A 21,534-nucleotide genomic window follows, 5' to 3' on the forward strand; every position below is an offset into this window, starting at 1 on the left:
GCGCCCCGGGCCAAAGGCAGGCGCCAAACCGCTGTGCCACCCAGGGATCCCGGGCCACCCAGGGATCCCTCATTTGCCATTTTTAATATATCTCATGTTCCAGATGGGCCAAACTACCTCTACTTCCCCAGAGGTATACATCTGCGTGTCTTCACATATCAGACATACTGTGCTCACTTCCCATTTGCATGAGAAAAATCTCCAACTTTTCCATTAAGATCCAACTCAATTATCTCTTCTTCTTTCTTCTTCTCCTTCTCCTTCTCCTTCCCCTCCTCCTCCTCCTCCTTCTTCTTCTTCTTTTTTTTTTAAAGTAGGCTAGTGCAGAGCCCAACACAGGGCTTAACTCCTGACCCTCAGGTCAAGACCTGAGCTGAGATCATGAGTCGGGACCCTTAGCCAACTGAGCCACCCAGGCGCCCTAATCATCCCCTCTTCTTGATGCCTTCTCTGGTCAGTTCTGGTCACCCCCTTTGGGACATCACTGTACTGTTATGTCATTTATTATAATCCCTGGTTACTTCTCTTTTTCTCTTATTAAGCAATTCAAGTTCCCTGAGGACAAGAAGTGTGTATTTTTTTGAGGTGGTGATGCCTAGCTCGGTGATTGACACACAGAAAGTGGTCAATGTGTTTCTTAAACAAAGGAATAGGGCACATGAGTGGCTCAGTCAGTTAAGCATCTGCCTTCAGCTAAGGTCATGATCCCAGGGTACTGGGATCAAGCCCCACTTCGGGCTCCCTGTTCAGAGGAGAGCCTGCTTCTCCTTCTCCCTCTCCCTCTGCCACTCCTTTTGCTTATGCTCTCTTGCTCTCTACAAATAAATAAAATCTTTTTAAAAAAATAAGTGAAGGATGCCTGGGTGGCTCAGTGGTTGAGTGTCTGGCCTTTGGCTCAGGGCGTGATCCCCAGGCCAGGGTCTTGGGATCAAGTAACACATCAGGATCTTCACAGGGAACCTGTTTCTCCCTCTGCCTATGTCTCTGCCTCTCTCTGTTTCTCATGGATGAAGAAATAAAATCTTTTAAAAAATAATAATAATAAAAATATTAATGAATTAATTAAACAAATAAACAAAGGAATAAATCATTAAATGTCCTTGCTTGCTTTCAAAGGTGATGTGATCTAAATGGTATTTCACAAGCTGCGGGGAAAAAAACTCCATTCTGCATATAGATTTTCATTCAATTCAAGTCAACCTAACTGTCCCTTGGCAGTGAGGCTTCAGGGGTTCGAGTGTGGCCTCCTCCTAGTAGGATAAAAATATGTACGTGAATTAGTGTAAGGAGAATAAGAAAAGAGGCCTCACAGCTTCTAGGTTAGAGGCTGCAGCCACCTGGAGAAGATTAGGACCAGCTTCCTGAGGAGGTGATTGCTCACATGAGCAACAATAAAAACAGCATCTCAAATTTTTATTGCATTTAACAAGTACCATTCCAATTGTAATTCATGTTCTTTGTTCTCTCAAGCAGTCCTGAAATAATCTCTTTTAAACTTTCCAATATAAAAAAAATAAAATAAACTTTCCAATATAAACCAAGAAAAATAGCTTAAGAGTTAAGTAAAAGACTAAAACTTAACTGAGCCTAAAAGTAGTGAGAAGAAATGTTAACAGTGGCTGTCTCTGGTGACAGAATTAGAGTAATGTTTTTTATTCTGTGTTTTTGCAAAATTTCTGCAGTGAACATGTATTGCTTATATCATCAGAATAAAAAAAAACTGAAAAAAATAACTCTAATCCATGTGTAGGATTTTAACCTCTAATTCGCTGGTACCAATGCAAAAGGATGGAAGGTTCTTGATTGTCTTCGTTTTTCACTGTACATGCCAAAAAGCTGTTCAGCTTTTTCCTGTAGTTACTGAGGTCATCCTTATATTCCAATTCCTAAATAGAATGGGCTTTTTATTGTTATTATTCTTTTTATCTTCCCTCCTCTCCTCCCTCCAAATATCATCAAATGCCTATTATGTGCCAGGTCCTGTGCCAGATACTAGAAACAGGGAGCCAAATAAGAGACTGTCTCTGACTGTCTTGCAGCCAAGGAAGATGGACAAGCTAATTGGCACCTAAAATAAAAATAAAGTAGATAAGGATGTGCAAAAAGTAAGCAGTAAGCAAATGACAGTTTTACTGGAAAGAAAAAGTCAGGGTTTTTGCAGCTATTACTTCCAGTGGTAGTGGCCTGCCCCCAAGAGCAGCACACCTCTGTACTGTGGAAGATGCAAGTGACAGGGTGGAAATTTCAGGAGGAAGTTAGTGACATATTCATATTTTGTGTAAGTTTTGATGGATTTTGCTTTCAGCATGAAAGGCACAGACTTGAGAATCAGTTTGGTCATTCGTTACTTGTGTTTATTCTAAAGGATGTAAGATCATTTTAGTCATCAACCACTGTGACAGCGAAAGCGAAAACTCGGTATTCAAAGCATCAAGAAGTTTGTTTTGCGAGAAACAGAGCAAGAATATCCAGACTTCTCCCTCTCAAGCTAACAAATATGTCATTTTTATTTCAAGCAGCCCAGGCTCCAGCTGTTCTTGGCTCCCAGGCCAGAGGCAGCCATGTGGTGTGCTACACAAGTGACCGAAGAGAATTCCAGACCAAGGTACAACAGAGCTTTGCTGTGCACAACTTTGTTCAATGAGGACCTAGAATTTACTGGAAATCTTTTATTATAGTCAGATGTTTCCTGTGTCTGGTTTCTGAGGCGGATAAAAGGAATATAAAAGCACTATGAAGAATGGGGCTCAGTCTTTCCAGTCACCGGAGCAGCTTCCAAAGATCAAATTACATGAACATGTATGTATTTGGGTACCAGGTAGTTGTCACAGTGCACACTCAACACGTATCTTCTGCTATCTCCCATGTGTAAGCCCTAGAGATGTAAGAGTGATTAAAAAAATCTTGCACGCAGGTGAAATAAAAACACATCCCATACTATACATGTGATATTTGCTACGAGAGTGGATCTTAAATGTCACCACACACAAATACACACACAAAACTAGGATGAGTTGATGGACGTCCTAACTTGCCTTGTTGGGTGATCATTTCAAATCATCACATTGTACATCTTGAACTTACACAAAGTTGATGGCCAATTCTATCTGATTAAAGTTGGGGATAAAAGGCTAAGCAATAACACAGAGGGATGGAAATAAGAGTAATGAGGGAGATATTTCACTGTCTGTTAATTTAGCAGGTATTTATTAAGCAACTCCTCTACACCAGTCTTAGGGATAAGCAAGGACAAGAATGTTCTTATTCTCGAGGAATTATGTTTTAGGCAGGGAGATGAAAAAAATGAGTAAGCAAACCTGTGGTATGAGGAATGTTCAGTGATGTGACAGTGGCCAAGGGTGAAGCAGATGGGGTGTTTCGGGAAGGCTTCTATGAGGAGGTGCCATATGGGCTGAGACCCGAAGACACAGGCCAGCCAGGAGAAGACGAAGGGTATAAAAGAGCACTTGGCCAAAGGAAAAGCAAGTATAGCAATCTTAGTACATTTAAGAAACAGAGAGAAGGCCAGTGTTGCTGGATCACAGAACACGGAAAATTCAAGGAGGGTGGGAAATGAGGTCAAAGAGGAAAACAGGAACCAGATCCTTGGGAGGCCCTATGTAGGAGGCCATAGAAAGACTCCGCATTGTATTTCAATAGTTTTAACCAGTGGAGTAACATGATCTGATTTATTTTTTAAACATCAACTTTGACTGCTATGTGGGAATGAAATGGATTATTCTGGCAAGGGAGTAAAAGACAGATTAGGGCAGAGAGCCTGAAGGCAGGGAGATAGATAAGGAGGAGAACACTCATTCTAGATGAGAGGACGTGGCACCCTGAACCAAGGCAGTGGCAACAGGAAGAGAAGGATGAATGCTAACTATGTTTAAAAGTGACTGGTGCAAGACGGAAAGATGAGGAAGGAGAAGGATTATTTCTACATGTGGGGCTTGGGCAACTAGACGGTAACTGTGGCTTGACTGTCTTCAACTACACCATGTGACCCTGCCTCTCCTCTGGCCACTGAAGACTGGACCATAGTGGGAACATGATCCAGGGACAGGCAATCCACAGACTGATCATCATCCATCTATGAGGCAGACAGGATCTACCTTTGGGAGTTCAGGGAGTTAAGGAGACACAGCAGACAAACAAGAGCAAAGACCAGTAGGCCATGAGCCAGAGTTAATGCTGGGCCCTAGAGCCCAGCCCGCTTTAGAGGCAGAGAGTACAACCCTGCCATTGAGGGTAACAAGACATCTTAAAGAGCTATCTTGGGGGATCCTTGGGTGGCTCAGTGGTTTGGTGCCTGCCTTTGGCCCAGGGCGCGATCCTGGAGTCCCAGGATCAAGTCCCGCGTCAGGTTCCCTGCATGGAGCCTGCTTCTCCCTCCTCCTGTGTCTCTGCCTCTCTCTCTGTGTCTATCATAAATAAATAAATAAATAAATAAATAAATAAATAAATAAATAAATCTTTTTAAAAAAGAGCTATCTTATTTTTTTAATAAATTAATTTTTTATTGGTGTTCAATTTACCAACATACAGAATAACACCCAGTGCTCATCCCGTCAAGTGTCCCCCTCAGTGCCCGTCACCCACTCACCCCACCCCCCGCCCTCCTCCCCTTCCACCACCCCTAGTTCGTTTCCCAGAGTTAGGAGTCTTTATGTTCTGTCTCCCTTTCTGATATTTCTCACACATTTCTTCAAAAGAGCTATCTTAAATCCAGAATGTTCTTCCAGTGCCAGTGCATGTGGCATTCAACTATACCATGGATCACACTTCCACTAGACCTTAGGGTTCAGCTTTTCCTTGGTTCCTTTGAGGCTTACCCTATAGTTGAGATTCTCCTTTTTGTGTCTCTTGCTATCTGTCATGGAATCATCTATAGTCTCAGTGGGCTCACTTCCTCTACCTTCCAGTCCTCACCCTTTAATACTCTAGAACACATTCCACCTTCCTGATGACTGGGTATAACATGCAGATCTGACACTAGGCTGCCTACACCACTCACCCCACAGGGTCTGAATCTCAGAAGTAGAAGGCCCCTCTCGAACCTTGGCTCTCAGCTGTCTTCTCCAACTGAGCTTTACAGAAGAGCCTCAACTTTAAGAGTTTATTGGTCTGTTAGCAGAACCCATACTTTAATGGCCATGTGGCTGTTTCTTATTCTAGCTTCTCCTTAGCTCTTCTCCTGGGCAGAGGGTTCTAACCTCCTAGCCTTGGCTGCTAAATTTCTTCCCTCTCTCCCGAGTCCCAAACATACAAAACCTGAATAAATGAGATTCCTGAAGATAAAGAAAAAAGAAGATAGAGAAAAAAGGTCTGAGGACAGAAAATAAAACCCACCCATTAATTTAGGGGCACGTGGTATATGGACGAGAAATCAGTGAAATAAAGAGACAGGAGTGACAGGACAGAGCGAGCCATAGGAGGTAAGAGTTGGTTACAAGAAGGAATATTGAAATGTGGCAAGAGGTGGAAGAAACTGATGGATGAAAAGATACAGCTGAATTATTCACTGCAAGGACACCTGTAACCTCAGTGGGAACCATTTCTGTACAATGATCTGCTTGCAGACTCGGCTGTGAATAAGCAGAGTAGATATAGTAAACTTATTTCAAGAAGTTTCTTAGATCTATTTCATTAATTTAACTTCTCAAACACACATAATAGGATTCTTACTAAGCTCGAATGAGGAAAAGATTAGACACGGTCCCTGACATGGAAGAGTTTATGAACGAACCATCCATCAGGAAGAGAATACAGAGAAGTTGCTATAGGAGTTCAGAGGCAAGAGGAAGAATTTTTGCTGGGAGAACCTAGTAAGACATGGAAGAGATAGTGTTCGAGCTGGTATGATATGACCTTATAGGACAGGCTATGCTGGTAGGGTGGGAACAGCTTAGGAGAGGCACTGAAGCATTGCAAGTGAGGGGTGTGTGGTTTCAGGAAGCTAAAATCATACCTAATTAATATATTAGGGTTTCTTTCAGGAGGTAAAAATGCATGTGACTAAAAGGGAACTCGTCAATACAATCTGTTTAGACTTTCAAAAAAGGCTTTGACACATCAAAGACTATTTTTAAAAAGTGAGTCACCACAGAATTGAGAAAGAAAGTGCTATATCATCCAGGAGACAAAAGGCACTTGGCTGAGGAGCAGGGGCAGGACACCCCCTGGGGCATCGGCACCCACAGGGAGACCAGGAAGTCTAGGAGGAGCTGGAATTCTACTACCTCTGTGAGGGTGGAGCTGGAATTCTACTACCTCTGTGAGGGTGGGGGAAGGGAAGGAGGGTAGCACTGCTTATAAACCCCAGAGTGGGCAACAGAAGCAGCTGGAATGACACCAGAACTAGGCATGTGCTGAAACTGAGTGAGGTGTCAGATGAAGTCTGGAACTGCATGGGCACTAGAAAGCTTTAGTCCTAATGCCCTCAAAACAGGAAAGAGCTGGACTAGGTGCAGGAACTACAGTTTGCTGTACTCTGGCTTCAAGTACCCACATAACTCCACTCCCTTCTAAACCCCTCTAAGTGACATAAAAGATCATTTGTTGTAAAGCAGAAAGAAGTACACAAAGACAAAGAAAACAGGAGAGGAGACACCAGCAATAACAGTTTTTGAAGCTGGAAAGCAGGTAAACAAGAACTGATGCAGCAAACCCCCTGAAAGCTAAATCCTAGGCTAGTAGTGGAGAAAGCTGACATAGAACCTGAAATACCCCACAGAACCCCCTAAAGGCTCAATCGCTGAGCACAACAGGTACCACTGGAAGTGAGAGAGCAAACAATACTAAAAACAAGACACCACACTCTTAAGTATGGACTGAGATCACAAGGCATTAGAAAAAAGTATCCAATGTAAAGAACAGAGACCAAAACAATTGGAAAACAACTGCAATGGTGGAAAACACAGAAGATACAAATGGAGATGAAAACTCAGGGAAAAAAATTATTAAAATCCTCAGAGAGAAGATACTTTATTCATGAAACAAAAGATGTCAATTTTTCAAAAAGGCACGTTTAGTGAATAAAATGAAAATAATAACTCAAAAATAAAAAATACGATAGTAGAAATGAAAAAGATTGGAAAATAAGTTGAGGAAATCTCTCAGAATGTACAGTGAAAAATAGTTGGAAAACAGGAGAGAAAAAAATTCTTTTTAAATTAGAGGGCCAGTCTAGGAGACATGACATCTGAATACAGGAGTTCTAGGAAGAAAAACTAAGAAAAAAATGAAAGGGAGAAAATATTCAAAGAAGTAACTCAATAAAATCTCTCCATAATTAAAGGGCTTGGGGGTTTTCTTTTACCTCTGAAAGGACTTCTGAGAGTAGAGCACAATATGAAAATCACCCTCCATCAAGGTACAGCATCATGAGATTTCAGAACAGTCAAATTTCCAGAGGTTTTATGCAAATAATAAATCAGAATGGCATTAAGACCCCTCAACAGGAACAGAGAGAGACTAGAATGCAGTGGGACAATATCTTCAAAATACTAAGGGAAAATAATTTCCTTCTTTAGAGTTTATTCATATGAGAGAGAGAGAGAGAGAGAGAGAGAGAGAGAGAGAGAGAAAGCACGTGAACATGAGCAGGGGGAGGGGCAAAGAGAGAAAGGCAGGGAGAGAGTCAAGCAGACTCCCCAATGAATGCAGCGCCCAGACGCACACTTGATCCCAGGACCCTGAGATCATGACCTGAGCCGAATTCAGACATTTAACCAACTGAGCCACTCAGGTACCCCTAAGGGAAAATAATTTCTAACCAAGAATTCTATACCTAGCCAGACTATCCATTAAGTATGAGATTAAAAACACATTCATACAGGCAAGGTCTCAAAAATTTACCTCTCATGCATCCTTCCTCAGGAAACTATTAGAGGATATGTTCCACTAAATGAAGAACAACAACAACAAGAAAAACAACACACACACAAAAAACCCCCATGGGATCCAGGAAGCAAGACACACCAAAAGAGTATGACAGTGGAGAGTGACTCCAAGACACAGCCCAGCAGTAGGGATAAAGAGCAAACAGTCCAGAGTAGTGCCCATCAGAAGGCTCCTAGAGAGATTTTATTCAAGAAAATGAAAATGATAGACCACCTAATGTGTTTGAAGGTATGGAGAATAGATTCATACAACTGAGGAAGAGTTTAAAATTGAATTAGTGATAAATACACAGAAAACTAAGCAAAATAAAATGTGCAGTGAAAACACAGTAGCCTTGTTATCTACAGATAGCATTTTCATGGTCATAGTATATGGACTGAATGCTGTTCTAACTGTATCAGAAGAATGGGAGGATGAACTTCCTATCTGTGGTGGAGAAGCAGTGAGTGTGATCAAGGACCAAATCTTCATCTTCCATTGTAGAAAGTCAATAGGTAATACCCAAAGCAGAAGTATTAAGAACTAGCAATATAAGTATGTTATTTAGAGATTTAGAGGTAAATACCAAGCACAGGACTTAAAAGAATTGAAAGTGGATGCCTCCAGAGGTAGGAAATCAAGTAGTGGTGGTAATAGAGGAGGGCTTTTCTTTCTTGTCCATTTTTGTTGGTATCAGGCCTTGCAGAGGTGTCTTTCTGAACTATGTACATGTATAATTTCAGTAAGAACAAACACTCAATTAACTTGCACAGGATTACATAGCCTACAGTGGTAGGAATGGGGCTTCAAATCTAGTTGATCTGGTTCTCTAACCTATTTGTCATATATCTACCAACAAGACCAAGGAAGAGTCTATTAGAATATCTGGGTGACTCATATTTGACCACATCCTACTTACTTAATGCCTTACTAGATACTGTCTTATGTCATTTCATGATTATTTATCTAAACTTGATTTATCAAAAATAGTGTAGAATAAAAGGCAATCAAAAGACAACCAAATACGTGAGCCTTGTTTGGGCCCAGATTAAAAAAAAAAACAACAACAAACTACGAAATGGCATCTCTAAAATAATTAGAGACATTTGAGTATGGATTATGTATTAGAAGATTAATTAAAGAATTAGATTAATGTGAGGTAATAACATGATAGCTGCTATATTTTAAAAAGTCCTTCTCTTAGAGATGTATACTTAAATATTTATGGGTAAAACGACATAATATCTAGGATTTGCTTTAAAATCCAATATAGTTTTTTAAAAATCCAATAATAAAAGAGAAATGAATCTCTGTGAGAACAGGGCCTGCATTATTCACATGTACCAGAGACTCTCAGACAGGATGAGACTCTAGTCATTTGCTCTATGACATTCTGCTCTTCATCTGGAAAAAAGATGTACTTGATAGGCTGTCATTAAAAGAGGATGATACTGGGATGTCTGGGTAGCTCAGTCAGTTGAGCATCTGACTCTTCATTTTAGCTCAGGTCATGATCTCAGGGTTGTGGGATTGAGCCCTGAGTCAGTCTCCCTGCTCAGCATGGAGTCTGCTTGAAATTCTCTCTCTCCCTCTGCCCAAGCCCCCAGTCTCTCTCTCAAATAATAAATAAATCTTTAAAAAAGAGAGAGTATGGTATTTGGGGCACCTGGCTAGCTCAGTGGGCGGAATATGTGATTCTTCACTTGATCTTAGCCAAAAGGCTAAGAAGCAATGAGTATATGACTCTTGATCTCGAGATCATGAGTTCAAGTCCCTGTTGGGTGTGAAGATTATTTTAAAAAAATAAAATTTTTTAAATAAACAAATAAAAATAAAAAAGTATGATGCCATTCTATTCTCCGGAGATAACTTAGTTAAGGCAAAGGGAGGGGATAGAGTAAAAAGGTTGCTCAACAAAGTTTTTATATTCTGTCGTGAGAAATTATGTGTATCTATGACTCTGTAATATTTCTATATAAAAAGGGAGGGTATGCACCAGTCAGTACTCCAGTTGAGAAATGAAAAGCTGTACCTAGTTGCCATCACTATTGTTCATCTTAAGTACTAAGAATGGAAGGTAGGGGAGAAATGGAATACATCATGGGTGAGAATGTAAAATGATGAAGCAGCTCTGGAAGAGTCTGGGATTTCCTCAGTAGTTTTCGTTGTTGTTGTTGTTGTTGCTTTATTTTTTTATTTTTTATTTTTTTTAAGATTTTATTTATTTATTCATAGACACCGAGAGAGAGGCAGAGACACAGGCAAAGGGAGAGGGAGAGGGAGAGGGAGAAGCAGGCTCCATGCAGGGAGCCCAATGTGGGACTCCATCCCAGGTCTCCAGGATCACACCCCAGGCTGCAGGCGGCGCCAAACCGCTGCGCCACCGGGGCTGCCCTGTTGTTGCTTTAGTTTTTGTTTATATATTTATCTAAGTAATCTCTATACCCAACATGGGGCTCAAACTCATGACCCTGAGATCAAGAGTCACCTGTTCCTCCACCCCAGTCAGCTGGCCCTCCGCACCCCCCTCAGTAGGTTAAATATAGTTTCTATATGACTCAACAATTCTACTGCTAGGTGTATACATACCCAAGAGAATTTTATGTCCACACAAAAACCTGAACATCAATGTTTACAGCAGTATTACTCACGATAGCCAAAAAGTGGAAGCCACCTAAATGTCTTTCAGCTGATTAGTGGATAAACTAGATGTGGACTATCTATATCATGGATTATCATTCACCATAAAAAGGAATGAAGTATTGTTACATGCTTCAGCACGGATGAATCTTGAAACATTATACAAAGTGAAAGCCAGTCACAAAAGACCAAATACTGTATGATTCCATTTATACAAAATGCCCCAAATAGGCAAATCTATCGTGGTAGAAAGTAGATTAGCAGCTGCCTAGGGCTAGGAGTGGTTGGGGGAAAGTAGAGCAGGACTACAAATGGGTAGGGTTTCTTCCTAAAATAATGAAAATGTTAAAAAATTCATTGTAGTGATGTGTACACCCTCTAAAAGGACCAAAAACCATTTGATTGTGTACTTTCAATGGGTGAGCTGTATCTGATATAAATTATAGTTCAAGAAAGCTGTTACCTAAAGAAAAGGGGGAGGAGACTGGAAGACACATCATGTCCCCTCTAGGGAAACATGACTCCTTTGAACACAGGGAACTTTACTGTTCGGATTTTTTTTTTTTTTAAGATTTATTTATTTATTCAGAGAGAGAGAGGCAGAAACACAGGCAGAGGGAGAAGCAGGCTCCATGCAGGAAGCCTGACATGGGACTTGATCCTGGGTCCCCAGGATCACACCCCCAGCTGCAGGCGGTGCTAAACCGCTGCGCCACCAGGGCTGCCCTTTTTTTTTTTTTAACAAAAGCAAGAAAGAAACCTCAGCAGAGGGCTCAGAAATCAGTGAAGGCAATCATTATTTATTACTTAATTATTATAGTGAAGAGAAAATTAAAAGGACCTAGTTTTAAAAATCCTCTTTTGGCTTCTGTCCTTAGTATTCTGAATCTCTTATATAGCAATTTTTTAAAAAGATTTTATTTATTTATTCATGAAAGACAGACAGAGAGAGAGAGAGAGAGGCAGAGACACAGGCAGAGGGAGAAGCAGGCTCCATGCAGAGAGCCTGACGTGGGACTCCATCCCGGGGTCGCCGAAGGCGGCGCCAAACCACTGAGCCACCGGGGCTGTCCCACATACTCTTTACTTAGCACAGTACCTGATGCACAGCAGACATTCAGTAACTATTCTTTTTTTTAAAGATTTATTTATTTATTCATGAGAGGCACAGACTGAGACAGAGGCAGAGACATGGGCAGAAGGAGAAGCAGGCTCCATGCAGGGAGCCCGACATGGGACTCGATCCCGGATCCCAGGATCACGACCTGAGCCAAAGGCAGGCCCCAAACCACTGAGCCACCCAGGCGTCCCAGTAACTATTTATTGAATGATAAATTTAAAAAATGAATGAACAAATGATGTGGAATCTGAAAACAGTCAATCTTTAGGAAACAAAAATCCTACCATGTCCTTTTTCACCATAAAAGAAAGAGTTGAAACCTATATAGCGTTACTGTAGATTTTTTGAAGTCTGTGTTTTAGAATATCCACAGGATGCTTGGTTCCACCTCCCTCAGAGAGAGGAATAACGTATGCCTTCATGCAGGGCTTTCCCTTACTTCATACAGGGCTTTACTATTCTAGTCCTGTCTCTGGCCCCTAAGCTAAAAACTCGTGATCATGGTCAGCAATGCAAAGGTCCTGAATCTGCCAGAGAGAGGAGCTCACTCAGTGGCCCACATACCTGCACTTATAGCAAGGTGCAGTCTTCTGGAAACATTCACTGCAAAACTCTCCACCAGAGACTGGCACAGAAAACAGCTCTGATTCTTCTTCTTCCTTTTTTTTTTTTTAACAGCTCTGATTCTTATTAAAATATATAATAAGCTATATGGCCCCATTTGCTCAGTGACACTATAATAAAATATCAAAAGAAAAAACCAAGTTAGAACTGGAATCACCACAGCCTCTAACACTGTTTTATATAATAACAACGATTCAGTGTCATCACATACAGTACATATTAAGATCTAACCAACTGCCCCCCAAATATCTTTTACGGCCTTTCTCTTCACATGTGGGTTCCAATTAAACTTCACCCATCACATGTGGCTATTTTGTCTCCTTAACCTCTTAATTTAGGAACAGCCCACTTCCTCCCATTTTTGTTTACTCATGTCCCTGACTTTTTTTTTTTCAGAAGAGTCCAGGTCAATTGGTTTGTAGCATGTCCTACACATTGGATTTGTCTGATTATGTCCTCAATATCAGATTCAGGTTAAATATTTTTGGCACACTCTGTAAATGATGGGGATTTACCTTTATCACATTAGAAGGCATATAATGTCAGACTACCATACTGATGATGTTATACTTGATCATCTGATTAAGACCACCTTTTCTCCCTTGTGATTAGTAAGCTAATTATTAAGAAATTAATGAGAATTAATAAGTCAATTTTCTTAGTGTGATAATGGTACTGTGGCCTACGTAGGAGAAAATGCTTGAGGTTTTTTTGGAGGGGAGGGTTGGGGCTTTTTTGAGGGGGTGTTGGAGTTTTTTTGAGGGGGGGAGAGGCACAGAGGGAGAAGAAAAGAGAGAATCTCAAGCAGGCTCCACACCCAGCATGCAGCCTGATGAAGGGCTGGATCTCATGGCCCTGAGATCATGACCTGAGCCAAAATCAAGATTCGGATGGGAGGCAGCCGGGTTGGCTCAGTGGCTTAGCACCCCCTTCGGTCCAGGGCCTGATCCTGGAGACCTGGGATCAAGTCCCACGTTGGGCTCTCTGTGTGGAGCCTGCTTCTTCCTCTGCCTGTGTCTCTGCCTCTCTGTGTGTGTATCTCTCATGAATAAATAAATAAAATCTTTAAAAAAAAAAGTATCAAAAACTGCAGCTTACTTTTAAATAAAGGAATACTATGAACAACCCTAGGCCTACAGGTTTGATAACCTAGATGAGATGGATTAATTCCTTGGAGACACAATATGCCAAAACTCACACAAGAAGAAATCAACAATCTGAATAGGCCTGTCCTGTATCTATCAAAGAAATTGAATCAATAATCAATAGCCTTCTAAAACAGAAGGCACCAAGCCCAGATGGGTTCACTGGTGAATTCTACCAAACATTTAGGTAAGACATTAAACCAATTCTCTATTATATCTTCCAGAAGACAGAAGCAGAGGGAATGCTTCCTCACTTATTCTAAAAACCTGGCATTATTCTAATACCAAAACAGGACAAAGACATTACAGGAAAAGAAAACTACAGACCGATATCTCTCATAACGTAGACGTAAAAATCCTCAACAACATATCAGAAAATTGAATCCAGCAATGTATTAAAAGAATCATATACCACAACCAAGTGGGATTTATCCCAGATGGAAGGCTGATTTGATATTTGAAAATCAATTAATACATCAATATCAGCAGGCTAATAAAGAAGAAAAAGCACATGATCACATCAACAAATACAGAAAAAGCATTTAACACAATCTAACACCCAGTGATGATAAAAACTCTCAGTAAACTAAGAGCAGAACTTTCTCAACTCGATAAAGAATATCTACAAGAAAACTACTAGTATTATCACTTAATGGTGAGAAAATAGAAGTTTTCCCACTATGATCAGGAAAGGAACAAGGCAAGAATGTCCCCTCTCACCACTCCTTTTCAACATTGTACTGGAAGTCCAAGCTAACGCAATGAGGGGGAAAAAAGGAAATAAGGTATACTGATAGGGAAGACATAAAACTATCTTTGTTCACAGATGACATGACTGTCTATGTAAAAAATCTGAAAGAATTGACAAAAAAAAACTCTTAGAACTAATAAGTAACTATAGCAAGGGTCCAAGATACAATGTTAATATATAAAAGTCAATCACTCCTATAAACTAGCATTGAACGAATGGAATTTGAAATTTAAGACGACACCATTTACATTAGTACTCCCCAAAATGAAACACTTAGGTTTAAATCTAACAAAATACAAGATATATATGAGGAAAAATGTAATTTCAGATGAACGAAATCAAAGCAGAATTAATAAATGGAGAGACATTTCACATTCTACTAGAAGACTAAATATTGCCAAGAGGTTAGTTCTTCCAAACTTGAGCTATAGATTCAAGGCAATCCCAACCAAAATCCCAGCAAGCTATTTTATGAATACTGACAAACTGATTCTAAGGTTTATATGAACAGGTGACATAACACTGTAGAAGAAGAACAAAGGTGGGAGACTGGCATTACCTAACTTCAACACTTATTATAACACTACAGTAATCAAGACAGTGTATTGGCCAAAGAAGAGACAAACAAATCAATGGAACAGCACAGAGAGTCCAGACACAGACTCACATAGAGTCAACTGATCTCTGACAAAGGAGCAAAGGCAACACAGGGAGCAGAGACAGTCCTTTCAACAAGTGGTGCTGGAACAATTGGCCATCCACATGAAAAAAGAAAGAAAAGAAAATAAAAAAAGAAGAGAAAAGAAAGAGAAAGAAAGAAAGAAAGAAAAGAAAGAAAGAAGAAAGAAAGAAAAGAAAAGAAAAAAGAAAAAGAGAAAGAGAGAAAGAGAAAGGAAAGAAAGAAAGAAAGAAAGAAAGAAAGAAAGAAAGAAAGAAAGAAAAAGAAAGAAAAGAAGAAAAGAAAAGGAAAGGAAAGGAAAGGAAAGGAAAGGAAAGGAAAGGAAAGGAAAGGAAAGGAAAGGAAAGGAAAGGAAAGGAAAGGAATGGAATCTAGGTAGAGACCTTTCAAAAAACTCAAAATGGATCACAGACCTATTTATAAAACAGAGAACTCTTTAGAAGACAGAGGAGAAATCTAGATGACCTTGGGTTTGGCGGTGACTTTTTAGATACAACACCAAAGGTGTGATCCAGGAAAGAAAGAACTGTCATACTAGACCTCATTAAAATGAAAAACTTCTCCATAAAGACAGTGAAGAGACAAGCACAGTTTGGGAGAAAATAATTGTAAAAGGCAAATCTGATAAAGGACAATTATCCAAAATACACAAAGAACTCTTAAAACTCAACAATAAAAACAGACAACCCAATTTAAAAATGGGCTAAAGACCTTAATAGACTCCTCACCAAAGAGAATATATGGATGACAAACAAACCTATAAAAAGACATTCCACAGGGCACCTGGCTGGCTCAGTTGGTAGAGCAGGTGACCCTTGATCTCAAGGGTTGTGAGTTCAAGTCCCATGGTGGGTGTGGAACCTAATTAAAATAAATAAAGTAAAAACTTCCCCCCAAAATAGATGTTCCATATCATATGCCAACAAGCTTTGCACAGTGACAGTATCATAGCCAATGAGGTTCATCTGAGGTGTGATTATTGGCAATTGAAAATTTTTCCCATATCATATGCCAACAGAGAAATGCAAATCAAAACAATGACATACTACTACACATCTATTAGAATGGCCAAGATCCAGAACACTGACAGCACCAAATACTGACAAGGGTGTGGAGCAACAGGATTTTTCATTTATTGTTAGTAGGAATGCAAAGTGGTACAGCCATTTTAGAAAACAATTTGGCAGTATCTTACAGAACTAAACCTACTCTGCTATACATTCCAACAATCATATTCTTTAGTATTTATCGTAAGGGACTGAAAATTTATGTACACACACACACACAAAAAAAAAAAAACCTGCACACAGATGTTTATAACAGCTTTATTCACAATTGCCAAAACCTGGAAGCAATCGAGATGTCCTTTAGTAGTTAAATAGATAAGTAAACTGTGGTAGATCCAGAAAATGGAATATTATTAAGTGATAACAAGAAATAAACTATCAAGTCATGAAAAGACATGGAGGAGCCATAAATCCATATTACTGAGTGAAAGAAGCCAATCTGAAAAAGCTGCATACTGTAGGATTCCAACAATATGACATTTCAGGAAAAGGCAAAACTATAGAGACAATAAAAAGATCAGTGTTTACCAGGGGTTGGGAAGAAGGGGAGAGATGAACAAGTGGAGCACAGGGGATTTTTTTAGGGCAGTGAAACTATCCTGTATGACAATATAATAGTGGATACATGTCATTACACATTTATCCAAAGCAACACACAGTGTAACACCAAGAGTAAACCCTATTGTAAACGATGGGCTCTGGGTGATAATGATGTGTCTGTGGTTCATCAACTGCAACAATGGGGATGGTTGGGGGTGTTGATAGTGGTAGAGGCCATGTATGTGAGGGGACAGAGGGTTTATGGGAAAAATCTGTGCTTCCCCCTCAATTTTGCTATGAACCTAAAACTGCTCTAAAAAAATGAAGTCTTAAAAATAAAAACTCTGCAACTTACTTTCAAATAGTACAGAAAAATGTGTCTGTCCATCCGTCTGTCTACAGAGAAAGAACAGATGCGGCAAAACATTAAAATGTTAACTAGAAAATCTAGCTGAAAGGATCCTGATGCTCACTGTACTGCTGTTTCAACATTTCATTGGGGGTTTTTTTGGTAATTTTTCCAAAGCAAAAAACTGAGGTGAAACAAATAAGAAGGATTAACAGTGGGTCAGAACTGAAGTCCTGAGACAAGAGCGTGTAGTAATCTCCATCGGCTAAGATGCCAAAGAAGGTTGAGCTAGAATCTCTCCACTCCTTGGGGAAAAAGAAAAAACAAAAACTTACAGGTTGAATGTCAACCAGAAACCATAATCACAGCCATCAGAGGTGGGTCAGATGCGAGCCTACGGAGGTAATTGAGAAGTAAGTCACTGCAGTGACAATACTCAAAACCCTTCACTTCTTACTGTCTCACTCCCATGTTCCTACTCATGAGAGCATTCACAACCAAACTAAGAAATTCATTAGGGACGCCTGGGTGGCTCAGTGGTTGAGCATCTGTCTTGGGCTCAGGGCGTGATCCCGGAGTCCTGGGATCGAGCCCCACATTGGGCCCCCCACAGGGAGCCTTCTTCTCCCTCTGCTTGTGTCTCTGCCTCTGTGTGTCTCTCTCATGAATAAATAAAATCTTAAAAAAAAAACTTAAAATTATATCTATCACCAATGTGATTATAGACAACAAGGAAAAATGGGACACAGGAAGCAATTAAAAAAAATAGAACAAAAAATTACTTCAGATTGCCTCTGAATGATAGAAGTATATATAGGTGTTCATTCTAAAACGAGCCTTATTTTTTCGTGACTCAAACACACACACACACACACACACACACACACACACGCAATTTTATGAAAAATTCTAATTCCTGAGTTCTGGTCTGATTTTGAGATTTACTGTATCAAAAGTGGTTTCCAAAAAGACCCAGTCTCACTTATTTAAATAAAAATGAGGGTTTCCAAGAATCTGTATCACAGTGCATGCAGAAAAGGTCTCTAATTCATGTTTTCCAAACCAGTTTGTTTATGGCAGACACGTTCAAGCACTCATTTTAGATATAAAATGCGTTCAAAATTTTTATGTACATGTAAATAAGCAGGCACGCTGATTGCCCAAAGGGAGGGAGCCAGGGGAAGGTGGGTGCTGGGAACCGCAGAGAGAGATGCCAGGGTCGACCCCAGGTGACACGGGAAGAGGGAATCCCACTGGATGTGGCAAAACCGGAATGAAGATCGGATTCTGGCAGATGCAGGGGTGAGGCCCCGAGTCACAGGAGATGCCAGCCAGCTTTGGCCTTCTGGCAGACAAGCTGCGAAGCTGGTGGCCCATCAGGGCATGCAGGGCTCTGTACACCCTGCCGGGGAGTTTTGAACACATCCTGCCCGGGACCAGGGCGCAGTGCTTCCCTACAGCTCCGAGCCGGGACTTCATTTGATTTAATATCCCAGCCATTTGGCAAAATATCTGGCCTGCAGCAGGAATTCAGCAATATTCGCTGAACTGAATGAGGTCTTCTCCCTTCTAAGCAATGAGAGGCCAGGGGAGCTCTGATCAGAGGCTTTGCTTCTCGCATGGACAGTCGAGAGCGGTCCAACTAATTTTCATCCCTGTCTCGCTTCCAGGACAGCTTGTTGCTTTTCCTCTGATCAAGGTGGTCTTTGGACAAGATGTGCCTTTTTTAAAAAAATATTTTATTTATTTATTCATGAGACACACACAGAGAGAGAGAGAGAGAGAGAGAGAGAGAGAGAGAGAGAGGGGTAGAGACACAGGCAGAGGGAGAAGCAGGCTCCATGCAGGGAGCCCGATGTGGGACTCGATCCTGGGGCTCTAGGATCACACCCTGGGCCCAAGGCGGCGCTAAACTGCTGAGTCACCTGGGCTGCCCAAGACATGCCTTTTCATTATGATTTTTGTCACCAGCTCGACCTCGACAAGTCAAGATGAGCTTGCACCTCCCTTCTTGCACCAAAAGCTCTAAGTCTGCTCTGTTCCTATTCGTTAATCTATGCATACAGGTGGGGGCCTGAAGGCCAGTCACCAGGGAAGAGGTTCTCTCTCAAAACTTCTTGTATAAAATTGCTCGTAATACACTCTTTTTATCTTTTTAAGGTCTTCAGCTTCTCTCGCACAGTCTCTCCTCCATTCCTGGCGTTGCTCATTTGGCCCTGGTGTTCCCACGCTCCCCCCCAACCCATCCATCCCTCTATGCTCAGCCCTACCAGAGGTCTGTCCATTTTATCACTCTTTTGAAAGGACAAACTTTTGTTTTGTTTTGTTTTGTTTGTTAATTCTCTATATTCTGAGGTGAGTTGTGTTTTTGTTTTTTTCTCTTCCAACTCTTTATTACTTTGGCTTCCTTCTTTGGGTTTAACTTACTGTACATTTCCTAACTTCTTGAAACACAGGTTCAAATCTCTGATTTTCAGCCTTTGTTTGTTTGTTTTTTTCTAATATACGTACTTAGGTCTGATTTCCCAGGAAGTTTGGTTTTAATAGCATTACATATGTTCTAACGAGTTTTTAGTGTTTTTAGTATCGTTTAGCTCAAAATACTCTCCAGTTTCCGTTATGATCTGTTTTCATTGACATGACGGTTATTTACAAGTTTACTTCTTGACTTCTAAACACGTGAGGATTTTCTAGTTATCTTTCTGTTACTATTTCTAGCTTAATTCCACTCTGGCCAGAGAATTTATTCTGTATGCTACCAATCCTGGGAAATTGGTTGAGACCTGCTATGTGGACGGCCTGGGGCCTCCTCTTCATTTACCTGGTAGAGTCTAAATTTTTCAGTGCAACCTGAGTCATGACCCACCCACCTGGTGAGGGACATGTCCCCATTAGAGCCCTGCCATGCTGGCCATGCTGGCTTCCCCGTAGCTGTCCAAAGATGCCAGGCTTTCATATTCTGTCACTTCGCCTGTAATCTTCACTTTGCCAGAGATGCCCCAGTGCCACTGTCTGCTCCTCCTTAGGATCCTTCTCTATGCAGCTCAGATCACCCCCCACCCTCCATGCGGCCTTTCCAGTCCCTGCCCCATCCCTGAACTCACAGAGGCAGCTGGTACCTACACCTCATCTCCTTTCTCTCGTTACTGCTCTTCCACGCTGCTGCCAGAGTTACCTTTCTAGAGCACAGATCCAAACATTTCTCACTCTGGCTTACAATCCTCATCAGACCCCTCTACCCAGAGCCTGAAGTCTGTGTTCCACACAGGAGTCTCTCCTGGCCTTTGTCCAGGTCCCCACACCTGTGTTCATGCTATTTCCTACCTAAAATGCACTTCCCGCCTCATTCCTGTAGCTTTCAAGTAAAGGCTCAGGACTTGCTTCCTCCACAAAGTCCTTGCAACATCCCCTAACACTGCACTTCCAGGGCAAAGTAATCATTCCATGTATAACGGTCATCATCAAGGGCGGAGGCGGTCATCATCAAGGGCAGAGGCGGGGGCAGGGGAATTTTAATTATGTTATTTCTTTTATTTCAGGGAGATTTTGGTACTTTCACAGCAGAGTGTGGGCTTTGCAAAAGGTTGGCCTGCACTGTATACCCAGCCATACCTCCCTCCATCTTAGCACATGCCACACCTAGGGCACTAATTTTTTAAAGTATGTCTTACCTACCAGACTATAATTTCCTTAAAAGTAGGGAATGAAGCTTATTTAATTTTGTTCTTTGGAGACAAGCACAGTAACTAGCTTAATAAGTACAACTAAATGAACTTCACTGAGGGAATTAAAGGAAGACAATTTTAAATTCTAGGTACTCAAATAGAAATTCCAGAAGAAAGCTCTGCGCTCTGTTAATTCCTGAAGTCCAGAGCACCATGTTTCCACCAGGTATTTCCATTCCGTGTAAGAAACTTTAATGGCCCCGCTGCATTAAATCTAAATTTGCAGAGCTGGCACCCAGGCCTCCGTAATGGGACTCTGCCCCCCATTCCAATCTTTTGTCCCACTTCTGCGCCCCACCCCACCCCCTGCCACCATTATTCACAAATGACTCTTAGCAATCACTGTTGCTTCAGAAATATTGCTAATGCTCTACTTAACGGGAGCACTTTCCCCAGGTCCCCTAATGTCTTACCCCACCCATCAGGGTCCTGGCTTCAGAGAACACTTAATCCCACCTTGTCTTAGCCTTGGTTCCTTTCTCTGAGCCTCAGCTTTCAGGCTGCAAACTTGTCAGGCCCTGGTGCCTCTCATCCTGTGTGCCCACACAGTGCCTAGAACATGGCTAGAAGAGGCCAATCCTGTCACTCGAGCTGTCACTCGGCAGTAACACCTGTTGACGACAAAGTCATTGATCTCTCTACCTTGGCTTCCCTCCTGCGATTCAAGGGCTACCTGGGTGGTATCCAGCAAATCCCCAGGAGCTATCAGTGCTATTTGTGTGAATATTTCCTTGTAATTCCATACCTCCCGACTATCTCCTTGGCACCCTGCGGAAGATATTTCTGGATAACAGAGAGAAAAGCCTGTTTCCATAGCCATGGAGCAGAATCAGAGGCTTTTCCATTTTCTTCTGCACCCCTAGAAATATATACACAACACACGTGCACACACAACTGCACTTGTTTTACCTCTTTTTGCCTTTCCAGAGCAAGCAATCCTTAAATTCTCGGCTCTGTGTGACTTTGTTCTATTTCCACCATCTGGTAAAATTTTGCTTTCCTGAACCTTT

The 21,534-nt window shown here is 41.2% G+C and overlaps 1 protein-coding gene and 1 pseudogene across 4 annotated transcripts in view; one reads left to right on the top strand and one right to left on the bottom strand.

Moving 5' to 3' along the window:
• ST3GAL3 (ST3 beta-galactoside alpha-2,3-sialyltransferase 3) overlaps window positions 1–21,534 on the bottom strand; it is a 194,103-nt gene that overhangs the window by 118,793 nt on the left and 53,776 nt on the right. The gene's annotated exons all lie outside the window — the stretch shown is intronic.
• Window positions 15,769–15,884, top strand: LOC129520950 (U4 spliceosomal RNA; annotated as a pseudogene).

Source organism: Nyctereutes procyonoides, unplaced genomic scaffold (genome assembly GCF_905146905.1).
Source record: "Nyctereutes procyonoides isolate TBG_1078 unplaced genomic scaffold, NYPRO_anot_genome, whole genome shotgun sequence".
Classification (NCBI taxonomy): Eukaryota; Metazoa; Chordata; class Mammalia; order Carnivora; family Canidae; genus Nyctereutes; species Nyctereutes procyonoides.